This window comes from Macaca thibetana, chromosome 1, assembly GCF_024542745.1.
Source record: "Macaca thibetana thibetana isolate TM-01 chromosome 1, ASM2454274v1, whole genome shotgun sequence".
NCBI lineage: Eukaryota > Metazoa > Chordata > Mammalia > Primates > Cercopithecidae > Macaca > Macaca thibetana.
In genome coordinates this window covers 76,529,232-76,555,116 of record NC_065578.1, presented here as the reverse complement: position 1 = coordinate 76,555,116, position 25,885 = coordinate 76,529,232, and the positions used below count along the sequence as shown (strand labels likewise).

At 37.1% G+C, this 25,885-nt stretch overlaps 1 long non-coding RNA gene across 1 annotated transcript; it reads right to left on the bottom strand.

Moving 5' to 3' along the window:
* Window positions 1–787: 787 nt before the first annotated feature.
* Window positions 788–25,850, bottom strand: LOC126963199 (uncharacterized). Its single transcript, XR_007728976.1, has 3 exons — window positions 25,682–25,850; window positions 24,349–24,476; window positions 788–4,552 (listed from the first exon to the last, which is right to left on the bottom strand). It is a non-coding gene; the product is annotated as an uncharacterized LOC126963199 (long non-coding RNA).
* Window positions 25,851–25,885: the final 35 nt, after the last annotated feature.

Below are 25,885 nucleotides of genomic sequence, written 5' to 3'. Positions count from 1 at the left end.
CTATTGAAAAAGTGGTGAAAATGGGGATCCTTGTTGTGTTCCAGATCTTAGAGGAAAGGTTGTCAATTTTTCTTTATTCAGTATGTTAGCTGTGGGTTTTTCACATATCACCTTCATTTTTTTGAAGTATGTTCCCTCTATACCCAATTAGTTGAGAGTTTTAATCACGGAAAAAATGTTGAAATCTATCAAATACTTTTTCAGCATTTATTGAAATGATCATACAATTTTTATTTTTGATTCTGTCAGTGTGGTGTATCAAGTTTACTGATTTGCATATGTTGAACCATTATTGCATCTCTTGGATAAATCTCACTTGACTATGATGGAATGATGTTTTTTAATATGTTGTTGAATTCAGTTTGCTGATAATTTGTTAAGAATTTTTGCATCTATGTTTATCAGTAAAATTGGTTTGTGGTTTTCTTTTTTAATTGTGTATTTGTCTAGTTTTGGTGTCTCGGTAATGCTGGCCTTATAGAATGAGTTTGGAAGTATTCCTTCCTCTTCAAGATTTTTGAATAGTTTGTGTAGAATTGGTATTAATTCTTCTTTAAATGTTTGGTAGAATTCAACAGTGAACCCATCAGATCTTGGGCTTTTCTTTGATGGGAGACTTTTTGTTACTGTTTCAATCTCATTACTTGTTATTGGTCTGTTCAGGTTTTCTATTTCTTCCTGGTTTCATCTTGGTAGGTTGTAAGGGCCCAGGAATTAATCTTTTTTTTTCTAGTTTTCCCAATTTATTGGCATACAATTATTCCTAATAATCTGCCATGATTCTCTATTTCTGTGGTATCCATTGTAATATCTCCTTTTTTGTTTCTGATTTTATTTATTTGAGTCCTCTCCCTTTTCTTTGGTCTAGCTAAAGTTTTGTTAATTTCATTTATTATTTCAAGAATGCAATTTTTGCTTCATCAATCTTTTGTATTGTTTTAGTCTCAGTTTCACTCTGCTGTCATCTTTATTATTTCTTTCCTTCTACTAATTATGAGTATGGTTTGTTTTTGCTTGTCTAGTTCCTTGAGGTGATCTTTAGGTTGTTTATTTGAAGTCTTTCTGCTTTTTTGATGTAGGCATTTATTGCTGCAGAACTGCTATTAGAACTGCTTTGATATATTACATAGGTTTTGGTATGTCATGTTTCCATTTTCATTTGTCTGAAGGTAATTTTAAATTTCCTTTTAATTTCTTCATTGACCCATTCAGTGTTCAGGAGTATGTTGTTTAATTTCCATGAGTTTGTACAATTTCCAGTGTTCCTTTTTAAAAAACTGGTTTCTAGTTTTATTCCAGAATGGTGGAATAATTGGAATAATTGTGGTAAGAAATGCACTTGATATGATTTGGATTTTTAAAAAATGTGTCAAGACTTGTTTTGGGACCTAACATATGATCTGTCCTGGATAATCTTCTATGTGCTGTTGAGAAAAATGTGTATTCTGCAGCTGTTGGATGGAATGTTCTGTAATATCTGTAACATAAAATAAAATAAAATATAGCATAACATAAAATATCTGTTATGTTCCCTTGGTCTAGAGTTCAGTTTAACTCCAATGTTTCTTTGTTACTTTTCTGTCTGAGTGATCTAGTCATCACTGAAAATGGGGGCGTTGAAATCTCCTACTACTGTTTATTGTAGTCAATCTCTCCCTTTAGGTCTATTAACTTTTTTACATATTTGTGTGCTCCAGTATTGGGTACATATATATTTACAATTGTTATGTATTGTTGCTGTACTGTCCCCTTTATCATTAAATAATGGCCTTCTTTTTTGTCATTTTAAAAATGACTCTTGGCTTCAAGTCTAGTTTATCTGATATTAGTAAACCTATACCTGCTCCTTTTTGGTTTCTATTTGCATGAAATATCTTTTTTCATTCCTTCACTTTTAGTCTGTGAATGTCTTTATAGATTAAGTGAAGTACTTGTAGATAGCATACAGTTGAATCTTGCCACTCTATGTCTTTTGGTTGGACAATTTGATCCATTTACATTCAAAGTCATTATTCATAGTAAGGGTTTACTACTGCCATTTTGTTACTTGACTTCTTGCTGTTTTGTGAATTCTTCCCTTTTTCGTCTCTCACTCTCTTCCTTTGTGGTTAAGTGATTTCCACTAGTAGTACATTTTTATTTCATGCTATTTATTTTGAGTATATATATTGTAGGTTTTGCTTTATGGTTAACATGAGGCTTACAAAAACCCTCTTATATTTATAATAGGTTATTTTAAACTGATAGTGACTTATATTTTATTGCAAAGAAAATATAAGAAACAACAAACTCTACACTTCAATACCATCCTCTCACCACGTTTTGGCTTTTTTGTGTTTCAGTTTACTTTTTTTGCATTGTGCATCTCTTAATAAATTGTTGTCATTATTCTTTTTAGTGGTTTTGTCTTTTAATCTTCATATTTAAGATATAGGTCATTCACTTATCCTAATTTCACTATCGGTGTATTCTGAATTGGTCTGTTTTCTTTCTTTTACCAACGAGTTTCATACCTGCAGATTGTTTCTTGTTACATGTTAGCATACATTTCTTTCAGATTGAAGAACTCTCTTTAGCATGTCTTGTAACACAGGTCTGGTGTTGACAAATTCCCTCAGTTTTTGTTTGTCTGGGAAAGTCTTTATCTGTCTTCTTGTTTTAATAGCTTTGCTGGACACATTATTCTTGGTTGGCAGTTTTTTTTTTTCTTTCAGCACTTTCAAGCATCCCATTCTTACCTGGCCTGTAGGATTTCTGCTGTGAAATCCAGTGAAAGCTGTATTGGTGCTTTGTTTAATGTAATATTTTTCTTTTCTTTTGCTGCAGTGAGTATTTTTTTGTCTCTGATTTTTTGCTAATTTGATTATGATATGCCTTAGGGATTACCTCTTTGGGTTTAATTTGATTGATGACCTCTGAGATTTCTGTATCTGAATGGTGTTCTCTTTCTCCATCTTTGGGAAATTTTCACCATTGTTTTGTTAAATATGTCTTCCAGGACTTTTTCTCTCTTGCCTCCTTTGGGAATTCCTACTATGCAGAGGTTAGTTTGCTTGATCATGTGCCATAATTCTTAAAAAGTTCCTCTTTACACTTTCAAATTCTTTTGTCTTTTTTTCTCCTCTGATTAGGTAATTTCATATGTGCTGTCTTCAAACTTACTAATTCTTTTCCCTAATCAAGTCTGCTGTTAAAACTTTCTAATGAGTTTTTCAGTTTAGTTATTGTGTCCTTTATTTCTAGGGTTTCTAGAAACAGAGAAATCCTAGAAATAAAGGATTTGTTTGTTTCATTTCTTATTTATTTTATTTCTTTGTCAAATATCTCATTTTGTTACTGGGTCACTTTCCAAATTTTATTTTTTTTTCTATCCATATTTTCTTGTGATTCTCTAAATTTAAGAAGGTTATTTTGAATTGTCTATTTAACATTTCCTAGATCTTCACTTCTTCTGGCTCCATTGTGGGAGCTTTGTTGATTTCTTTTGGTAAGGTCATATTTCTCTGAGTTTTTACAGTTCTTGTGGCTTTGCCTTAATACCTGCACATTTCAGGAGATAGCTACCTCTTCCAGTTCTTGCAGGTGTGTTCTTTGGTGTTAGACCTTTATTACTTAGTATCAGAACTTAACTGCTGATATTATTATTATTATTATTATTATTATTATTATTTTCTGGGGTAGGGAGAATTTATAGTGAGTACCAGAACTAAATCACTGCACTGGAACTAACTTTCATCCTGCCACTGTTTCCCAGTCTGGGGAAGACTTATAGTGAGCACTAAGTTAACAATGCCCTGGAGCTATATTGCTGCCCTGCCACTGTCTCCCAGTTTGTGGAAGACTTAAGCAGTCACTGGAACTCAGTCCCAATGTTTCTAGTTGTTTCTGATCCAGTGGAGGCTCCATGGGAACACCTAGTCTTTGTTGAAATCTGGCCAGGGATTCAGGCCTTCTCACAGACTGTGTCCACAAAAGCACTATAGTGCCAGCCAGTCTCTTCAATGTGGTGTCCATACTGGAGTAAAGAGTAACTGCCAAGATCCACATGCCAGTTGCTATGATCAGTGTCCCACTCTTTGTCTCAGTTCATCCCATGTAATTCAGCCCTCTGGCACTCCCATTGTTCCCATAGGATGGGGCAAAAGTGGGCTTCCTGAGAAGATTCCGAGACTGGTGGGGAGATCGTATGTCCACTTCTATGTCCACTTCCAACTCCCTCTTCTTACCTCAGAAACCACGAGTCTAGGAAAATTCTCTATGAGTGGCATTATGCCAGCTTGATGGAGGGGGCTGTGATGTCTGAAATGGCCATTTTTCTTACCTGTCACAGCTTCTCTCATTTCTGAGGGCCCCGGAGGTTTCTTCAATTCTCCCTTGAATTGTGGTGAACTCAGGGTTGCGTTCTCATCTTTAAGTAGTTTCTAGTTGTATTTTTTTGCAGGGAGTGATAGTAGGGGATCTTCCATTTTCATCATCTTGCTGATGTTACTCCCTCATTTCAATTCAGCTTAAATTTCTTCCTGAAGCTTTTCAACCTCTTAATTGAACCTCTCTATTGGAAACACAAAATAATAACAGGAAGTAAAACAAGGATTCATTATAATCATAAAAGAGAAACATAAAATATAAAGCTATCTATCTATACCAGTTGCATGTAAGTAATTGTACTGGTTGTTGCAGAAATCAAACTGATGAGGCTCTGCATCAGTTTCTGTGGAAAATGAGGAATGATTTTTAATTGCAAAGATAATAATGACATTGGAATCCTCAAATCTAGCCCTGATTCCCTAGGCCTCTGCTTTCCTGATATTTGTTGCATGTACTCTCTTTACCCTTTCTCTCCTTGCAATTTTTTTCTTACTCAGTTTTCTTCAGCACCTGCCTCCCTTTTGGTTCTTCTGCCTTACTGATTGCTTCCTTTCAGGTTGGCTTTTTTTTTTTTTTTTTTTTTTTTTTTTTTTTTTTTTGAGACTGAGTTTCATTCTATCACCCAGGCTGGAGTATGAGTGCAGTGGCACGATTTCAGCTAACACAACCTCCACCTCCCGAGTTCAAGCAATTCTCCTGGCTCAGCCTCCCGAGTAGCTGGGATTATAGGCGCCCACCACCACACCTGGCTAATTTTTGTATTTTTAGTAGAAATGGGTTTCACCATGTTGACCAGTCTGGTTTCAAACTCCTGACCTCAGGCAATCTGCCCATCTCGGCCTCCCAAAGTGCTGGGATTACAGGCGTGAGCCACCTTGCCTGGCCTCACATTGGCTTTTGATGTTTCTCTGCCTAAGCCCTGATCTGCAGGCGCTCCCTTTATGGAATCATCACTTATGCTTATGACTTACAAATATTGATACTTGCCCTTGACTCTTTTACTAGTAAGCTCAGTCTAGACCAATGGTTTTAGCTTGGAGGTTAAGTAAGTAATTCAAACTCTAAATGTTCGAGGCTGAATTCACTATTAGCCCCCACAACCCAATTTGTATTCACCATCTGTGATAAAAACAGCATCATCTTCTTGGTCACTCATTCTGAAATAATACTCAACTGCTCCTCAACAATTCCCCTTTTCTCAACACCAATTCACTCTCTGTCTTGAAACACTAAGAAGCACCTCATTACACTCAAAGTAATATAAATATTTAACGAAAAGAAAAAATTACCCTATATGCCTAATAATAGGCAAATATATTCCAAAACTCTTTCTTGGAGAAAACCCACATCTTTTCTCAGTCCCTTGGAGATGTAAACCTTACTATGTCTTCACAATGTAAACATCTGACGAGTTAACTAAAACAATTTCTATGCCTAGCCCAGCTGGAACTAAAAAAAAAAAAAAAAAAAAAAGTGGCTTAAAAACCAAACAACTCCAAACCATGAGGAACACTTCCTTTCCCCCAATCTAGTTCATAGCCTCCATGAGATCACCTATGAAGAGCAAATAAAAAATCTTAAAAGTCTTCTCCATAAATATTTTTAAAAAGTCATCTCTATCTGAGTAGGTAAACTTAACTTTTTCCATCTGCCTGAAACACAGTTTGGAACCAACTTTTCTTCTATAAACTGTGATAAACTAGTGAGTTCTGTGTTATTATACCTGATTCACGGCTAAAATTTTAGAATGAAAGCTATAATATCTCTGTTTGCATCTGGGTCATGTTTTTATGTATGACTGTGATTGCTGATATATATAATATTTTATCTACCTCTGGATGGTATTGCCAAAAGTAACTGGTAAAAGAGCTCTATTTATTTGTCTTAAAGAAAAAAACATAAATGCTTATATAGAGAGAAATACAGACACTAACTCACATGTTTTCCAAGCTCATACGAGCTGGGATCATTTTTGGTAAATAAAGCTAGCTCAAGTTTGTTGGTTTAATAAAAACAGGCATGTCTTCAGGTTATCAATGTTAAATATAATTCAAATATACATTTTTTTTCTACCTGGGGTTACTAGTCAAACAAGCCACATTATCTCTGTTTGACATTTAAGTTTTTAAGATTATAAATTCAACTTAAAAATAAAACATATAGTAAAAGTAAATTTCTTAATGTATGTCTAGCATGATGGTAAAGGGGAAAAAAGCTATATGTTTAAATTTTCTGGTGCTTTGCTTCAATGATGTTTGATGGTTGCCTAACAGGTTATAAAAACTGCCAATAAGAAAAACAGCTTAAAATAAGGACTAGCTTTGTCTAATGTCTCATGGAATTTTCATGAGTAATCGAAACATAATTTTAAAGAATAAGTCAATTAAATACATGTAAATAGGATGAAAGTTTACAAATAAACTTTACAAGAATGATTTATGTTTTATAAAAATGTATCTGCTTAAATACAGTTTCCAAAATCTTTCCGGAAATTTGAAATCTTAAAGTTATACTCAGTTAAGTTAAATGATAAATATTAATTGAATATATAGATCATTTACAAATAAGATGAAATACCAAAACATTAATTACTGAATATAAGTTCATCTACTTGAGCTTCTTAATTGATACAAAGACAAAAGATATTTGGACCTGTTAGTAATGTGTTCTTCTTGTTACATTAAAAAAAGTATGCTATGAAGGAGGCCTATGCCTCCAGAAATTATAAAATGGTTTGTTCACAACTTGCCTAATCCATGACAGAATGTTAGTACACAAGACAAAGTTCACAATGGCTTATTTATAGTTGTTACTGGGAATTAGGGTTATTAAGGTTAAAATTCAAACAAAAATATGTCATAAAACTACTAGAAATAATAAGAAACAAAACTGTATGCAAAGAATGTAATGAAAGTAGGATGTGTTTTTGGCAAGAAAAGTTATGAGGCATAAAAAGATGAATTTTGTTGAGAGAAAAGGAGAAAAATTTTGTCCTAGTTTAGAGGTTATTTAAGATTGTTTTGTAATTTTAAAAAGAGAAGAATAAAAGACAAAAATTAAGTGAATATAGAAAGTTGGGAAAAGAGAGAGGCAGAGAGAGAGCCAAAAGCAAGCAAGCAAGTGAGCAAACTAGAATTAGGTCTTTTCTCTGTTAAAATAACAAAGTTTTCTTGATGTTTGTACAAGAGTTTTCATTACCTGTCAAATCATCAAATTATCAAAATAATTTTTCATGCTCCTTGTTGTCTTTAACAGGTCCTTGATTACTTAAGAAAACAAAATATTAACAGATTTTGAAAGAAGGCCATGCATGGTGAATCATACCTATAATCTCGGTGCTAATTTAGGAGGCTGAGGTGGGAGGAATGCCTGATGCCAGGCGTTTGAGGCTAGCTTGGACAACATAGAAAGACCTGGTCTCTACCAAAAAATGAAAAATTAGCTGGGCATGATAGTGCACACCTGTAATCTCAGCTACTCAAGAGGCTAAGGTGGGAAGATTGCTTGAGCCCAGGAGTTCAGAGTTACAGTGAGCTATGATTGCACCATTTCACTCCAGCCTGGGCAACAGTGAGACCTTGTCTCAATAACAACAAAAAAGACATTACAAAAGCAAAGTTTTTATTTTTACAAGTATGCAACTTTGTGTATTTGTCTTTGAAATCTTTGTCACTATGGTGAAATAGATGATATGGTTTGGAAATCTGTCCCATCCAAATCTCATGTTGAAATGTGACCCCCTCGAGCCTGGCCAACATGGTGAAACCCCATCTCTACCAGAAAATAAAAAAAATAGCTGGACATGGTGGCATGTGCCTGTGGTTCCAGCTACTTGGGAGACTGAGGTGGGAGAATTGCTTGAACCTGGGAGACAAAGGTTGCAGTGAGTCGAGATGGTGTCACTGCACTTCAGCTTAGGCAACAAAGTGAGAACCTGTCTCAGAGAAAAGCAAGAAAGAAAGAAAGAAAGAAGGAAAGAAAGAAAGAAAGAAGAAAGGAAGAGAAGAAAGAGAGGAGAGAAGGAGAGAAAGAGAGGAAGAAAGAAAGAAAGAAAGAAAGAAAGAAAGAAAGAAAGAAAGAAAGAAAGAAAGAGAAAGAAAGAAAGAAAGAAAGAAAGGTGACCCCTGATGTTGGAGGTGGGGTCTAGCGGGAGGTGTCCGGTCACCAGGGCAGATCCCTCATAAATGGCTTGGTCCCCTCCCTGTGGTAATGAGTGGTAATGAGTTCATGCAAGAGCTGGTTCTTTAAAAAGCCCGGCCCCCTCCTCACCAACTCTCTTGCTCCCTCTCTTATGATGTAATATGTTGGCTCCCCTTTCACTTTCTGCAAGCTTCCTGAGGCGCTCACCAGAAGGAGATGCCAACACTCTGCTTCCTGTACAGGCTGAAGAACCACGAGCTAAAATAAACCTCTTTTCTTTATAAATTACCCAGTCTCAGGTATTCCTCTGTAGCAACACAGACAAATACAATAGATAACTGAATATTGTTTCAAAGTGATCTGTGATCCTGTTTTATCAAGAGTTTTAAACCTTTTGACGTTTTTGACAACATTTGAACTCCCAGGATCAAATTCTAAATAAAGTGCTTCTGACCTCAAAGTAACTTTGGGATTTTCCAGTGGGCCCCTGGAAAATCTCAAAAGATTTGTTTTTTATCTTTCTGAAAGAGAATACTAAAATAATTAGGGTTATGTGTTATTTGTATGAATATATATTATTAATATAAGTATTAAAGAAATTGTATAAAATTTCTAGAAATCTGATATGTCCTGGTATAATGTCATCAGTCATAATTCTAGTTATTATCTGAAAATGTTGCATGCCACAGAAATAACCAAATTTTCTTATCAACTGTATTGTAATGATCTCTCATGAGATTTTTGACCATGGCCATTTAAAAGCATTTGTCATTCACAGATAGTTGTTTTACTCTGATGTTTTCCTGAAATCAACTACAGACAAAATTGCTTTATCTTTAAAGAGGTTCATGGAAAAGACTCTGACAAGTGCAAGCTTCTGATAACGTTAAGATCATACCACTGAGCTTGGTAAGAATTTCTAAAAATCTAATGGATAAACTGATTGATTCATAAAACTTCTAACCCAGGATTAAGCAGAACAAAAAGTAATTAATGGGAGTAAATAAACTGATGAGGATAATTATTATTTTATGACTTTATTAAACCATTATATTAATGCTTTAATATTTTGTTTTCTAGATTTAAAGAACACTTTTTCTGTTTTTTGTTTAAGCTAGTTACAGCTTGCAGCAATCTAGTAAAGTATACTTTGGAAACAGATTTGAAGCATTTATCTATTCCCTACCTGATCCCTCCAAAATTCAGAAACTCTTATTGAGTATTATTTTCATGACAATATAGTTATTTATATAAGTTCAATAAGAATATGTTTTCTTTGTAACGTGATATAATTAGAAACATTGGTTATATTACCAAGGCTTTGACTAGAATGTCATATTGGAGAATTATGTGCATAGGATCAGATATAACCAGACAGTTTTAATGAACTAAGGTTGATTTTATGAACCCAATAAAGCCACTTAGGAAAAAAAAAGACTAGTAGTTGGCTTCAAAGGATCCCAGCCTTACAGGTGAGTAAGGAATGTCACTTCCTGGAAGGCCCAGGAGGCTCACAGTATTTTGAGAGGCTTGAGAAATGAGGAATTCACCTAAGTCTATAGTTAGGTGAAGTCTAATGCAAAGTCCCTAGCTTAGCTTTCTAGCTTGAAGAGGCTTTTATTTTTATTTTATTTTATTTTATTTATTTATTTTTAGATGGAATTTCACTCTTGTTGCCCAGGCTGGAGTGCAATGGCACAATCTCAGCTCACTGCAACCTCTGCCTCCCACGTTCAAGCGATTCTCCTGCCCCAGCCTCCTGAGTAGCTGGGATTATAGGTATGTGCACCACGCCCAGCTAATTTTGTATTTTTAGTAGAGACGGGGTGTCTCCATGTTGGTCAGGCTGGTCTTGAACTCCCGACCTCAGGTGATCCACCCGGCTCGGCCTCCCAAAGTGCTGGGATTACAGGTATGCGCCACTGTGCCCAGCCTTTATTTTATTTTTTAATTCTATGTTTAACTATTTATGTATATATATTTATTGTAATTTTTTTAGAGATGAGGTCTTGCTATGTTTCCCAGGCTAGTCTTGAACTCTTGGGCTCAAACAATCCTCCTGCGTCAGCCTCCTGAGGAACTGGGACTACAGGCGTGCACCACTGAGTCCGGAATGGAGAGGCTTTTAAAAGTCTAATCAGAGATTCCTTATTAAAAGTTCCAGCAAAGCAGATTTAAAAAGTGTCTATATGACCAGTCACTATTCTTGCTTTGCTTATTTAAATAATCAGGCCAAATTTAATGAGACTAGACTTATTTTACAAACAAATTAGTCTTAATGTGATTAGGTTTGGTAAACATGAAGGTGACTATAGAGAGAAAAATTATGTGCACTATAGAAAACTATAACAATTCAATTCTAGACTTGTTCATTGTCTTTGAGGTTTTGTTATCTTTCTGCAAACTGGACTGTATCCTGAATTCTTCTAGTTTCCTCCAATATCTGGCTATGACTCTCCAAACTAACATTTCCAATTTTCTCCCACCTTTCTGACCTGAAATCACAAAAAATAAATCTGCCCCTTTCCCAAAACCTTGCAAGCTGAAGCTGGATGACTTGATATAAACTTCATAGAAATCACCACAAAAGCTCATCTATAAACAAGCTTCATGCCTGTTTCTGTGTGGGCTACTCATAAAGTTCACCCATAACACCTGATGACATCACCAGAGACGTTCAGACAGCAAAACAAGATGCTTCGAGCCCAGTATCTAGAAATCTTCTTGACTGGCTACCCTCTGGACTCATAAACAGATCTTTTGTTTGTTTGTTTGTTTGTTTCTAGAGAAATGCCTGATTGCTCGGACCATATAGAGGCCTAACTTTGGTAGGAACCCATCTGCAACATTGTCTCCTAAAGTGAAACACAACTGTTTGTTTAATGGAACTAACTTGTTCTCCAGGAGTAAGAGATTTTCGGTAAGATAAGGTTGCAATCTATCAGCTCAGCTTCTGATTTATGAAACTTCTTGGGGAAGGTTCAAAGGAGGGAAATGAAGGATGGCAGAATATGCCATATGCAAATACACCACTTTGGCATAAGGATTATTTTTGATATAAAGGCACTTTAGAAAAAGAACAACAGTGGCTGCAAGAAAGGTGCTCTAATCCTCCCCTTTTTCTTTCTGAAAGTTGAAGATAAAACCCCCATATGGAAAAATCCTCCTGCACCGGAAAGAAAGTTCTATTCTTATTTTCAGTAATAGGAAGTTGAGAGGGGGAGAATTCTGTACAAACAAACCTGGTTAAACTAACCCTTATCTTCCTAGTCACTTCTCTACCCAGTTAACTACCCTAGTCCAAGCCCCTTTGCCTCATCAGTCTCATAATTTACTACTCTTTGTCCAATTCCATACATAAGTGTTCGATTCTAACTGGGTCTTTAGGTCTTTATTTTCTTATGAAGTCTACTGTGCCACAAAAAACTTGTATTAAATAAATTTATATGCTTTTCTCTTTTATGTCTTTTTATACTCATTTCTTTTATGTCGATTTAATTCTCAGCCCTAGCCAAAAAGTCCTAAGAGGAGAGAGGTAAAATTTTACCTTTCCTCCCTTCAATGTGCCTCCGCCCCACATATTGTCTGCTCCTTCGTTGGCAAACAGACTTTATAAGAACAGGCCTTTTCATTGCTTTTTAATTGTTTTTTCATTGTTGTATTGTTGTAGCTGCTTTTTAAAAATTGTTTTTTCATTGTTGTGGCTGCAGGTGCTTGCCAGGTGATAGGAACCCAATAAGTCTTCATGGCATTAAAAAACAAGCTAGTCAATTCTGTTGAACACAACTTCCCTTTCTGTTCTTACTTTTTTTTCTTTAGCCTATTTTTTTAAGTAGCTTAAAAAATTTTGTTTTAGCGACAGGGTCTTGCTCTGTTGCTCAGGCTGGATGCAGTGGCTCCATCATAGCTCCCTGCAGCCTCAAACCCTTAGGCTCAAGCAATCCTCCTGACTAACCCTCCTGACCAGCTGGTATGCAGGTGCAGGCCACCCTGCCAGCCCTCTAGCCTGACTCTTATTACTTGAGAAGCAGTGAAGGATATTCATTAAGTGTGCAAATTCAAGAGTAAGACTACTTGAGTTTGAATCCTAGCTTCAATATCTACTGGGCATGGAACCTGAGGCAAATTACATAAAAACTGTATACCCCAGTTGTACATATGTAAAATGACAAAAATAATAACATCTGCTTTATAAAGCTGTTACAAGAATTAATGCACATAAATACATGATAAACAATTAACATAGGCACATAATAAACATTATGTGTTAGTTATTACTTTTCTCACATGAACTATTATCATGGTCTAACTGTTTCTAGTTTCTTTATTGCTGTCTTCCTAAAATATACATTTGATCATGTTACTTTGCTGCCTAATTTTTTTTCTTTTTGAGACAGGGTCTCGCTATGTTGCCCAGGCTGGTCTCAAACTCTGGGCTCAAGAGATTCTCCCTGCTCAGTCTGTTGAGTATCTGGAATTACAGGCTCATGCCACCATTTCAGGCTGCTTTAATTAATAGCTGTGCACTATTCACAAGAAGAAGTTTAGCACTCTGGCAGAGAGTACATGTTTCTTCACAGACTAGTACCATTTGCTATTATTCAAGCCCATGCTCTCTGTTTCAGTTACTTGGGTTGCTCATCCTTCCTCAAAAGCTCACAACATGCCTTTCTCTGATTCTGTACATCTGTCTGAAATGCCCCTTGCCTCTTCCAAACAGGCCCCTTACTCCTTCTTATTCTTTCCTTTCCTGAAGATCCAGTTCTAATGTTGCCTCCCCAGCGAAGTCTTCCTGACTCCTAATAATAATTACAGCAATACTAAAAAAAAAGTGGCATAGCTTTCCTTGAGAATTTACCATAGGCCAGACACTGTACTGAACACTTTCACATTTATTATTTCATTTAATCTTTTTAACAATCCTATGTGATAGGGCTAATGTTAGTTTCCATTATAGAAATAAAGAAAAAAGTTAGCTATGTTAACTAGAATGAACAATTTATCCAAATTCCAGTAGGACTTCATATATAGCTTTATTATGGCTCTAAAACTTTGTTAAACAATTATTTATTGAAGAGGCTGCTCTCTTTGGAAAGCAAGCAAACAACAAACAAAAAGGCTCAATTAAATAACATTGTTAACATATTATTCACATAGTGATTTTTGGTGGCAAGACATTTATTAATAGCCTCTCTATTTTTATTTTTATTTTTTTTTCTCTAGAGATGTTAATCATTAACTATGAAATCATTAGTGCCTATTCATTACAGGGATGTTATTCTCCCTGCTCTTGTGCTGAAAGTAATCCCAAACCATCGTATGGAAAATTACTACTCATCTGGAAATTATAAGAGAAGATCCTAAAATTGAGAAATTTGAAATTCTTGCTTTTTAGTACCCAGTGATACAGATTTCATCTATGAAATTCTTTTGAGAAAAATTCAATTAGTGATACATTTTGTGTTGATTTCAAAATAATTCTTGTACTTTGCTTCTTCATTTGTGTTTCTTAGCTTTGGCTGGACAAAAACAGAACTTCAACTGGCAAATACACTGGGTCTTATTTCTGTCAAAGTCAGTCAATATTAAGGGCCTATCACAAGCTTTTTTTTTGATAGATTGACGATCAAAAGGTATTAGATCTAATAGTTTAATAATGTGAGCTCTGGATAAGGAAGATATTTAACCATTATTATTTTACTTTTTTGTCTAGTGGCCTCAATTTATTCACTTAAATATTTCATTTGCCTGAAGTGTTTGAACAAGAGGAAAAAAAAATCTGATCATTAAACTGAATTTGGCTAAATCAAGCAGAAAGAGCAGACCATTTCCAGCACTGAGCAGCTGCTGTTACCAGATATAAAAGGATGGAGAAATGTTAGTTATTTCTTTTAAAAAAACATTTAAAATGTTCATTTTTCTCCTGATAAAAAGGGGGTACGTCCTCTTTGTAAAGAATTTTATTTCCTGTCTCTGACTGGAAAGTTCTCATTAAATTCCAAGCTGAAATTCCTTAGGAAAGCATTCCCTGACTATGTTATATTGCCCTAGTGCATGATGATTTCAGCTGGTATGTTGCCTAGGTTGAACTTATTACAATATAATTAATTAATAATTTGTCTGATCATCTGTTTAATCTGCCTTGTTCCATGAGGGCAGAGATTGTGTCTCTCTTATTCCCCACTGCATTCTCAGTTCCTAGCACATTCTTTAACACAGAGTAGATACTTAATGAATAACTTGAGTGACTCAGAGGATAAATGAAAATAGAACATGCACACTCTTAATACTCAGGAAAAACAAGTGAATAACATTTTAGTAAGTTTCCTTCTCATATTTTTCTATTTTTTCATGGTTGGAAAATTTTCTATATAATTTTCTACACTATCTTTTCACTAAACATTAGCTAGTTTTACTCTTATTTTTATTTAAGAAGCAATATAGATCCATAATAAAACCAACATAAATCCATGATAAAAGTTCAAATAACATGAAGAACGGAGAATAAAAGTCCTCTTCAACTCTTATCTTCATTTCCAAACCTCCAGTGGGGTAACCATGGCTAACAGCTGAGGTGCCTGTATTAGTTTCCTAGTGCTGCCATAATAAGTAACCACATATTTAGCGGCTTAAAATAAAGCAAATGTATTATCTGGCACCTCTGTAGGTCTGAAGTCCAAAATGGGTTGGTGGAGCCATGTTCCTTCTGCAGGCTCTAGGGGAAAATTAGTTTTTTGTCTTCTCCAGCCTCTAGAAGCAACAGACATGCCTTCACTGCTGGTCCTTCATCACTGTGACCACTGGTTTGGTCTTCACAACTCTTTCTCTTCTCTGACCCCCTTGCCCTCCTCTTATCAGAACCCCTGTGATTACACTGGGCCTATCCAGATAATTCATTATTATCTCCTTATCCCAGTATCCTTACTTTAATACATTTGCAAAGTCCCTTTTGTTATATAAGGTAACATATTCACAAGTTCTAGGGATTAGGACATAGACATCTTTAGGAAGCCATTGTTTTGCCTACCATGGTACATTTCTACAATTTTCTATAAAACACACACATTCCTCCCTACCCTTTCCATTATTCTAATATCTTCCTAAGAGAGATCTTTCAGGATGTCCCATACTTTACAATATGTGGTATGATTAAAATATCTACTAAATGTTCCTGGGATTTCAGAGTGTCACAAGATGCTTAATGAACAAAATCAATGTATAATTGAATAAAAATCAACTGAATAAAATTAATTGCACTTGTAGAAAATTCTCAGCCTCATGTAGAACTAAACTCTCTATTGATTGGCTTTATGCCAATAGAGCCAGTGGTTTCTTGTTTAACAATGGAGAACTATACTCTTAATGAGACAGCAAGTTTTACATTGCTAAAGTATTTGACATGACTTTATATCCGGGTCATTATGGCATTTTATAATAGCACAAGATTTCAAAAAATGAGACACTGAAGGGCAGTTGCTCTATTCTTGTATTGAAGCAATGTTATTATGGCTTAGGCTGAAGTTAATGAGAAGGTCATGAGATGGAAATGGATTATAGCAGAATAACAAACTATTGTTAAATGGCTCACTGGAAGGAGGGAAGAAAAGTATTTCAGGCAAAACTGAGAAGGAATTTAAGGTGGTGCAATATCAAGATCATAATAGGAAATACATATAGATACAAGGAAATGGTATAAATACACTAGAATGAAAGCCCTTTGGCTTTAATTACTTTTTCTATTTGTATTTTATTACATATTTAATTTCCTTTTATTGAACTTCACCTTGCTCTGAAAACCTTTTTTTTTTTTTTTTGAGATGGCATTTTACTCTGTTACCCAGGCTGGATTGCAGTGGCACGATTTCGGCTCACTGCAGCTTCTGCCTCCCAGGTTCAAGTAATTCTCATGCCTCAGCCTACTGAGTAGCTGGGATTACAGGCACCGGCTACCACGCCTGGCTAATTTTTGTGTTTTTAGTAGAGATGGGGTTTCATCATGTTGGCTAGGCTGGTCTCGAACTCCTGACCTCAAGTGATCCACCCACTTTGACCTTTCACCCTGCTGGGATTATATAGGTGTGTGCCACCATGCCCAGCCGCAAAAAACATTTTGACTGTTAGATATGAAACGCTTCCATAAAATAGTTTTGGCACAGACTTTTGTAGCAAACAGACTTGCCTGTAGCAATTGAACTATATAGTATAAAATACATTATAAAATCCCTCTCAGGGTCTATATTCTTATCCTGATTAAATGTATCTTTTCCACTCATTTTATTTTGTAACAACATTTATTGAGTAGTCACACAAGTATTTATAATAGGTTTATGTAAGTTTTCCTTTCAAATTGCTCTGGATAAATATTTAAAGCACACTTCACTTGTATGTAAATCCTAAACCTCCTCCACTTCCTGTGGTTCCTATGTTTTAAAAAATGGCACTGCCATGCATTCAGTTGTACAAGCCAGATATTTAAAAGTCGTCCTTGAAACTGTCCTCTCTCTTACTTCCCAAATACAATCTATCATCATGTTCTTTGAGTTGTAATTCTAAAATCCCTATTAGTTCCCTTCACTTTTCATCTCCACTCTTAACACTCTGGTCTAAGCTACCATTGCCTGGACTGTGGCAATGGTCTTTCAAATGCTGTACCTACAGCATTTCCCAGTTTTCCTCATTGGAAGCAGCATAATCTTTCCCACTGTGATGCTTTCTTTTGCCCTTAGGATACAGACCAAAATCTAACCTGACCCACAAGTCCATGGAGAGAGGTGGCACCTGCTTAGCAATTCAACCTCTCCCCTTAGCAATTTAGCACTCTCCCCTTTGTTCTCTGAACTGCAAGACCAGTCCAATTCTAGAAGTTCCTCTAATACGCCAAGCTCTGTTCTGCCACACATCTTTGGAAGGGCTGTTTCCTCTGCCTTGAAAGCTCTTACCTCTTATCCATATCTGCCTCATTAACTCATTAATTTCAGCTCAGTCCATTTCCTCAGAGAAACTTACTCTGATTTTTCTTAAATGGTTGGATCCCCCACTAGGAACTCTTCTATTAGACTTTTACATTTGTATACATGCTTCTATTATTCATGTCTGGCTCCCCTGGACTGTGTGTGAGCTCTGTAAGGTCAGGAATTTGTTCAATTTTTGCTCTCTCTTGTATTGCTGGTGCCTAGCACAATACCTGGTACATAGTGCTTAATAAATATTCATTGAGTGAATGAGTAACACAATTGTGTTCTTGGTGCACAAGGAAGCAGAGGGAAAAAGAGAAGTAAAAAGAAGATATGGAAGGGATATAGGTAAGAGGAGGGGGCAAGAATAAAGAGTGATATAATTGTGATCTTAGATTCAGTAGGGTCAATCTTAAGTTGTCATTCAATTTAAGAACAACAGTAAAAAAAGCATGGATAGGCTTTGTGGCATGACTTACTGTGAGGGTCAGTTATAAAACTTTCATTAGAGAAGCCAGAAATATATATATGTGTGCCTGTATGTGTGTGTGTGTGTGTGTGTGTGTGTATGTAATTCTGATCAATCGAATACTCATATTTGGTATTAGTTGCCAAATTGTCTTAACTCACTTAATGAACATCTCAATAACAAATTAATGAATAACTAAATTGAATTCTAGTTCAAACACAGACTATGGTTAACAATTCTAATCATACAAATTATAAACAATACTATCTCATATATTCACAGATAAAAGGAATTATTTCCAATATTGAATGGTATTTACAACTGCTCATGTCCTTCATTTAGGTAGGAAGCTGCCTCTATCTTATACTTGAAAATCAGCAGTTAAATGAAAAAAACAAACGAACAAAGAGGAATACAAATCTACTTCTTTAACATGATAATGAATATTCTAATCCAATAACTAATGATAAACTTAATGAAAAGGTGCTAAAACTTTAATTTTAAAACAAAAACAAAATAAGAAAAGCTACTTGCTATCAACTTTATAAATATTGAGCCATAACAAGCTGTGAAAAAGAAATAATACTATAAAGAGACAAAAAGATAATTGACAGATATTGCAGAACTAGAAAAGTCCAGTCTGTCGAACAAAAGTTTTTAAATAATTTTCATTATTAAAATAATTCTTATTAAAACAATGAAAGAACAGTTGGACATAAAATATGATCTGTGTATTGGCAATAACTAATTTGAATATATAATGAATATTATAGATATTATGCACATATATAATTTTTATATATTTCCTACCAAATAAAAAATACATAAAGTGTTTTAACAAATATTAAAAATACTTAGGTAATAGTTTAATCATAGATTTCTGTGGCTTAAAGTTTTATTGAAAATATATATATATTTTTGAGATGGAGTCTCATTCTCTTGCCAGACTGGAGTGCAGTGGCGCGATCTTGGCTCACTGCAACCTCTGTCTCCCGGATTCAAGCAATTCTCCTGCCTCAGCCTCCTGAGTAGCTGGGACTATGGGTGCACACCACCATGCCCAGCTAAGTTTTTGTATTTTTAGTAGAGATGGGGTTTCACCACGTTGGCCAGCCTGGTCTCGAACTCCTGACCTCAGGCAATCTGCCCACCTTGACCTCCCAAAGTGCTGGGATTACAGGCATGAGCCACTGCAACTGGCCAAAAATAATTTTTTAAAATATCTCAAATAAATAGGTCTCCATGTTCTCAGATGAGAAGAGTAAATATAAAGATGTCAGTTTCTATTAAACTTATTAATAGATTTTGTATAATCCCACTAAAAATCCAAGTAGCATTTCTTTTAACTTGAACAAATTTGTGTAAAATTTGGTTAGAAAATTTTCAGGTGAAATCAAATAATTTTGTGAACAATGAAATACAGTGAAATGGTTAGCCCTAATGGCTAAATATTAGGACAGATTAAAAGCAACAATAATTAAAATAACATGGCACTGGCCTCAAAATAGATGTGTAGAAGGAACAGAATACCTAGAAATACTAATACTGCTTTTTTTTCTTTTGAGACAGTTTAGCTCTGTTGTGCAGGCTGGAGTGCAGTGGTGTGATCTTGGCTCCCTGCAACCTCTGCCTCCCAGGTTCAAACACTTCTCATGCCTCAGCCTCCCAAGTAGCTGGGATTTCAGGCATGCACTACCACACCCAGCTAATTTTTGTAGTTTTAGTAGAGATGGGGTTTCGCCATGTTGGCCAGGCTGGTCTCAGAACTCCTGGTCTCATGGGATCCATCTGCTTCAGTCTTCCCAAGTGCTGGGATTACAGGCTGCACCCAGCTGAAATATTCTATTTCTTCTAACAATTTAATAAGGGAGTATCACAAGGAAATGGGAAAGGTAAGGACTATGTACAAAATTTTTTGAATAACAATACTCATATGGAATCTGTGTCCCCACCCAAATCTCGTGTGGGGTTGTGATCCCCAGTGTTGGAGGTGGGGTCTTGTGGGAGGTGATCGGATCATGGGGGTGGATGTGTGGATTACTCATGAATGGTTTAGCACAATCTCCCTTGGTACTGTCCTCAGGACACTGAGTTCTCCTGACATCTGGCCATTTAAAAAGTGTGCATCACCTCCCCTGTCTCTCACCGCTCTGGCCATGTGATGTGCTGGCTCCCACTTTGCCCTCCACCATGATTGTAACTTTTCTGAGGCTTCCCCAGAAGCTGAGAAGATGCTAGCATCATGCTTCCTGTACAGTCTATGGAACCATGAGCCAATTAAACCTCATTCTTTATAAGTTAGCCATTCTCAGGTATTTCTTTACAGCAATGGGAGAACAGCCTAATACAAATACCAGTTTTGGTAAAAATAGTGGTAGATCATTATAGCAATGGCCTCCCGGGAATCCTGTTTCCTGGTATCCTTGGGACCTGGAACCTTGGAACCCTTGCATCCTTGGGCTTGGACACATCACGAAGTTTTGGGTGGTTTGTTATGGAGCAATAGACAATTCACACATTATCTTATAGAATATGCAGTAGTCCTCCCTATTTGTGGTTTTGCTTTCCATGATTTCAGTTAGCCATGGTCAACTGTGGTCTGGCAATAGGTAAGCACAGCGTATTTTGAGAGAGAGAGAGATCACATTCACGTAAGATTTATACAGTATATTGTTATAACTGTTCAATTTTATTTTTTTGTAAATCTATTACTATGCCTAATTTATAAATTAAACTTTATCATAGATACATATATGTAGGAAAAAACATAGTACATACAGGGTTCAGTGCTATCTGTGATTTCAGGTATCCACTGGGGGGGCTTGGTACATATCCCCCTCGGATAAGGGGGACTCCTGTACCAAAATACATTCCAGATAATTAGAGTTAAACATAAAATTAATACAAAATAAAACTAGTAAAAAATAAATATTTGAAATGTGCAGCCCTCAGATGTTTGCATTGCTAGTTCTTTCTCATCATTCAGGTCTCAGATTTCACACCACCTTTGCAGAGAGGTGTTCACTGACCACCCCACTGAAGTAGTGTCTCCCTCTCCCTGCAGTTTCTGTCATCTTACCTTATTTGTATCATCATGAGAATTTATTGTGTTCATTTTTCTTTTTTCTTATTGTCTGCTTTCCTTACTGGAATGTAAGGTTTGTGAGAGCAAGAACCTCCTACGTATTTCCAGCTACAATATCCTGGTATGTTATGTCAACTAAAGAAAAAAACAGGCTTTTAAATAATTAAAGTTAATTTTATTCAGAAGTCTGACTGAGTATTGCAACCTGGGAGAATCTTTCAGAGAGTTTGTTATATTGCTCCAAAGCATTATTTCAGCCCATAGCTTAAACATAGGTGGTGGCTGCTCTGCATGTGTTAAGAAATTACATTAAATGTGCTCAGAAATTATATTAATGATATGGTTTGGCTGTGTCCCCACTCAAATCTCATCTTGAATTGTAGCTCCCATAATCCCACTGTGTCAATGGTAGGACCTGGTGGGAGGTAATTTAATCATGGGGGCAGGTTTTTCCCGTTAGTCTCAAGATAGTGAATAAATCTCATGAAATCTGATGGTTTCATGAAGTGCAGTTCTTCCACACATGCTCTCTTGCCTCCTGCCATGTAAGATGTGCCTTTGCTCCTCCTTTGCTTCTGCCACGATTGTGAGGACTCCCCAGCCAAGTGGAACTGTGAGTCCATTAAACCTCTTTTTCTTTATAAATTACCCAGTCTTGGGTATTTCTTCATAGCGGTACGAAAATGGACTAATACAGTAAATTGGTACTGAGGTAGTGGGGTCCTGCTATAAGGTTAACAGAAAATGTTGAAGTAACTTTGGAACTGGGTAACAGGCAGAGGTTGGAACAGTTTGGAGGGCTCAGAAGAAAACAGGAAAATGTGGGAAACTCTGGAACTTCCTAGAGACTTGGAGGGCTCAGAAGACAGAAAGATGCAGGAAAGTTTGGAACTTCATGGAGACTTGTTGAGTGGCTTTGACCAAAATGCTAATAGTGATATGGACAAAGAAGTCCAGGCTGAGGTGGTCTCAGATGGAGATGAGGAACTTGTTGGGAAATGGAGTAAAGGTCATTCTTGTTATGCTTTAGCAAAGAGACTGGTGGCATTTTGCCCCTGCCCTAGATATCTGTGGAACTTTGAATTTTAGAGAGATGGTTTAGGGTACCTGAAAGAAGAAATTTCTAAGTGGCAAAGTGTTCAAGAGGAAGCAGAGCATAAAAGGAAAACTTGCAGCCTGATGACATGTTAGAAAAGTGCCGGGCGCAGTGGCTCAAGCCTGTAATCCCAGCACTTTGGGAGGCTGAGACGGGCGGATCACGAGGTCAGGAAATCGAGACCATCCTGGCTAACACGGTGAAACCCCGTCTCTACAAAAAAATACAAAAAACTAGCCGGGCGAGGTGGCGGGCGCCTGTGGTCCCAGCTACTCTGGAGGCTGAGGCAGGAGAATGGCGTAAACCCGGGAGGCGGAGCTTGCAGTGAGCTGAGATCCGGCCACTGCACTCCAGCCTGGGCGACAGAGCCAGACTCCGTCTCAAAAAAAAAAAAAAAAAAAAGAAAAGAAAAACCCATTTGGTGGGGAGAAATTCAAGCCTGCTGCAGAAATTTGCGAAAGTCACAAGAAGCCAAATGTTAATCACCACGACAATGGGAAAAATGTCTCCAGGGCATGTAAGAGGTCTTCCTGGAAGTCCCTCCCATCACAAGCCAGGAGGCCAAGGAGGAAAAATGGGTTTTGTGGGCTGGGCCCAGGGCCTTGCTGCTTTGTGCAGTCTCAGGCTGCTCACACGTGGTATTGGGCCTGTGGGTGCACAGAAGTCAAGAATTGAGGTTTGGGAACCCTGCCTAGACTTCAGAGGATGTATGGAAACACCGGGATGTTCAGGCAGAAGTGAGCTGCAGAGGCAGGGCCCTCATGCAGGACCTCTGCTAAGATAATGCAGAAGGGAAATGTCGGGTGGGATCTCCCACACAGAGTCCCCACGGGGGCAGTGCCTAGTGGAGCTGTGAGAAGAGGGCCACCATCCTCCAGACCTCAGGATGGTAGATCCACCAACAGCTTGCAGCGTGTGCCTGGGAAAGCCAGAGACACTCAATGTCAGCCTATTAAAGCAGCTGGGAAGGAGGCTGTATCTTGCAAAGCCACAGGGGCAGAGCTGCCCAAGACCATGGCAACCTACCTCTTGTATCAATGTGAACTGGATGTGAGACATGGAGTTAAAAGAGTTCATTTTGGAGCTTTAAGATTTGACTGCCCTGCTGGATTTTGGACTTGCATGGGCCCTATAGTCCCTGCGTTTTGGCCTATTTCTCCCAATTGGAATGGGTGTATTTACCCAATGCTTGTACCCCCGTGGTAATTAGGAAGTAACTAACTTGCTTATGATTTTACAAGCTCATAGGCAGAAGGGACTTGCCTTGTCTCAGAGGAGACTTTGGACTGTAGACTTTAGAGTTAATGCTGACATGAGTTAAGACTTTGGGGGACTGTTGGTAAGGCATGATTGGTTTTGAAATGTGAGGACATGAGATTTTAGAGGGGCTGGGGTGGAATGATATGGTTTGGCTACATCCCTCCCCAAATCTCATCTTGAATTGTAGCTCCCAAAATCCCCGAGTATCAAGGGAGGGACCTGGTGGTAAGTAATTTAATTAAGGGGCTGTTTACCCTCAGCTGTTGTCATGGTAGTGAGTCCTCACGAGCTCTGATGGATTTATTTATTTATTTATTTTTCATTTCATTTCTGTTTTTTTTTTTTTTTTTTTGAGACAAAGTCTAGCTCTGTTGCCCAGGCTGGAGTGCAGTAGCATGCTCTTGGCTCACTGCAACCTCCACCTCCCAGGTTCAAGTGATTCTCCTGCCTCAGCCTCCCTAGTAGCTGGTATTACAAGGCATGCGCCCCCACACCCAGCTAATTTTAAAATATGGGGTTTCACCATGTTTGCCAGGCTGGTCTTGAATGCCTGACCTCAGATGATCCGCCTGCCTTGGCCCCCCAAAGTGCTAGGATTACAGGTGTGAGCCACTGTGCCTGGCCTCCGATGGTTTTATATAGGGTAGTTCCTCTGCACATGCTCTCTTGCCTGCTGCCATGTAAGATGTGCCTTTGCTCCTCCTTCATCTTCTACCATGATTGTGAGGTAGATTGTGTCTTCTGCCATGATTGTGAGACATGTGGAACTGTGAGTCCATTAAGCCTTTTTCTTTATAAATTACGCAGTCTTGGGTATTTCTTCATAGCAGTATGAAAATGGGTTAATACAAGTAAAGTCTCATCAAAGTATGGGTATGAAGTTACATCTGGTCATGAATTTGAGGCATAATCATTAATCCTGTCAGACATTATCTTATGTACAGGAACAGGCAAAGGCTAGGATCACTGAACTTACCTTTTGTAAAAATTCAGTGATTCAGGCAAGAGATGTGAGAACCTGTTCCCTATCCTGCTCATGGTCTTCAAGGCATTCTTCCACAAGTCTGCTAACGGTCAATGAGTCAGGGGCTTTGTGAAACATTGCTGGCAAAAGAGCAGAATGAGCAAATGGCTTCTCATCTTTGCTACTTTGTTTAATAATCATCAGCATCCAACAGATATCTGTTGAATTAATGAATAAATGGAAGATATTCTGGCAGTATATTCACTTTCTAGGATTCACATAATGGAAAACCTAAATTTGACTACATAGCATGAAACCTCTCATAAAGTGCAATAGCAAAAGAAACAAAAGGAAAAGAGAGACAAGAGAATGGGAAAAGCAATAGCATAAAATATGGCAACGGCTAATGTTACTTATTTATAAATATATTATTCAAATTCATATGCAAAACATAAATGTGTAAACAAAGAATTTACATCAGAGGACACAGAGATAGTTTAGAAACACAAGAAAAACATCAGATCTTGATAGTAACCAAAGAATTACAAATATAGTAACCTAGGGGTAACATTTCATACCAAAGAATTTAAAGGAAAAAAATGGTATGATTTGGTGTTAGGTTGCATATTCTGATAGCGCTGTAAGTTTGTTCATTTTGGAAAGCAACATCATTTATAGTTATTAAAATGTTTTTGAATATTTTGACCCCAGATTCCTATTTCAGGAAAATTATACGAACAAAGTAATTCAGCAGATTTAAAAAGCCAAAGCACAAAAGATACTCTTTACAATATTATTTTCATAGTAAAACTTAAAAACTTCGCATTGTGCAGTAGAGGGACAATTACTTTGGCTGAGGCATCAATAATGGATGGAATTTTATCTCACCATTAAATGTTAAAATTGTGAGGATTATGAAGCAGCATGGAAACGTTTGTCATACTCGATGAAATGCAGAACTTAAAACTGAATGCACATAACAAAGAGAATGGTGGACCATACATATACACAAGCTGTCTCTTCCAGATAGGCTTTAGTTCTGTAATTACGGAAGATACTCAAGAAACAAAAACTTAACTAGTTTCCCATGTTCATCCTTTCACCATGTAAGAGACCCCAAGCCTCTGAATTGCAGCGCCCACCCACATTTTCCATTTATAGTTTATCCCATTTATCATCTTTTTGTGCCAGAATCCTTGTTCTTCCTACCACATCCAGCTTCATATTTTCAAAGAATTGGCAGCACTCTGCCAAAAAAAAAAAAAAAAAAAAAAAAAAAAAGAAATAAGGGAATAGAGAAATAACTTTTAAAGCTTAAGGAGTCATGGGTTTTTCCTCCGCTCACCTTTCAAATTTTTTTCTTAAACGTTATACCTATTTTACAACCTCCAAACTGAAAACGCAGTTAAGGTCGATATCCTGGGTCTACCTTGTCCCAGCCGCTCCGGACTCTCGAGCTCCGCAAAAGCGCGGAGTCCTAAAGCCGGTCCAGAGACCGCCTCGAAGAGGCGCGGATGGCGTCGCAAAAACTCGCTGGGCTTCTTTACGG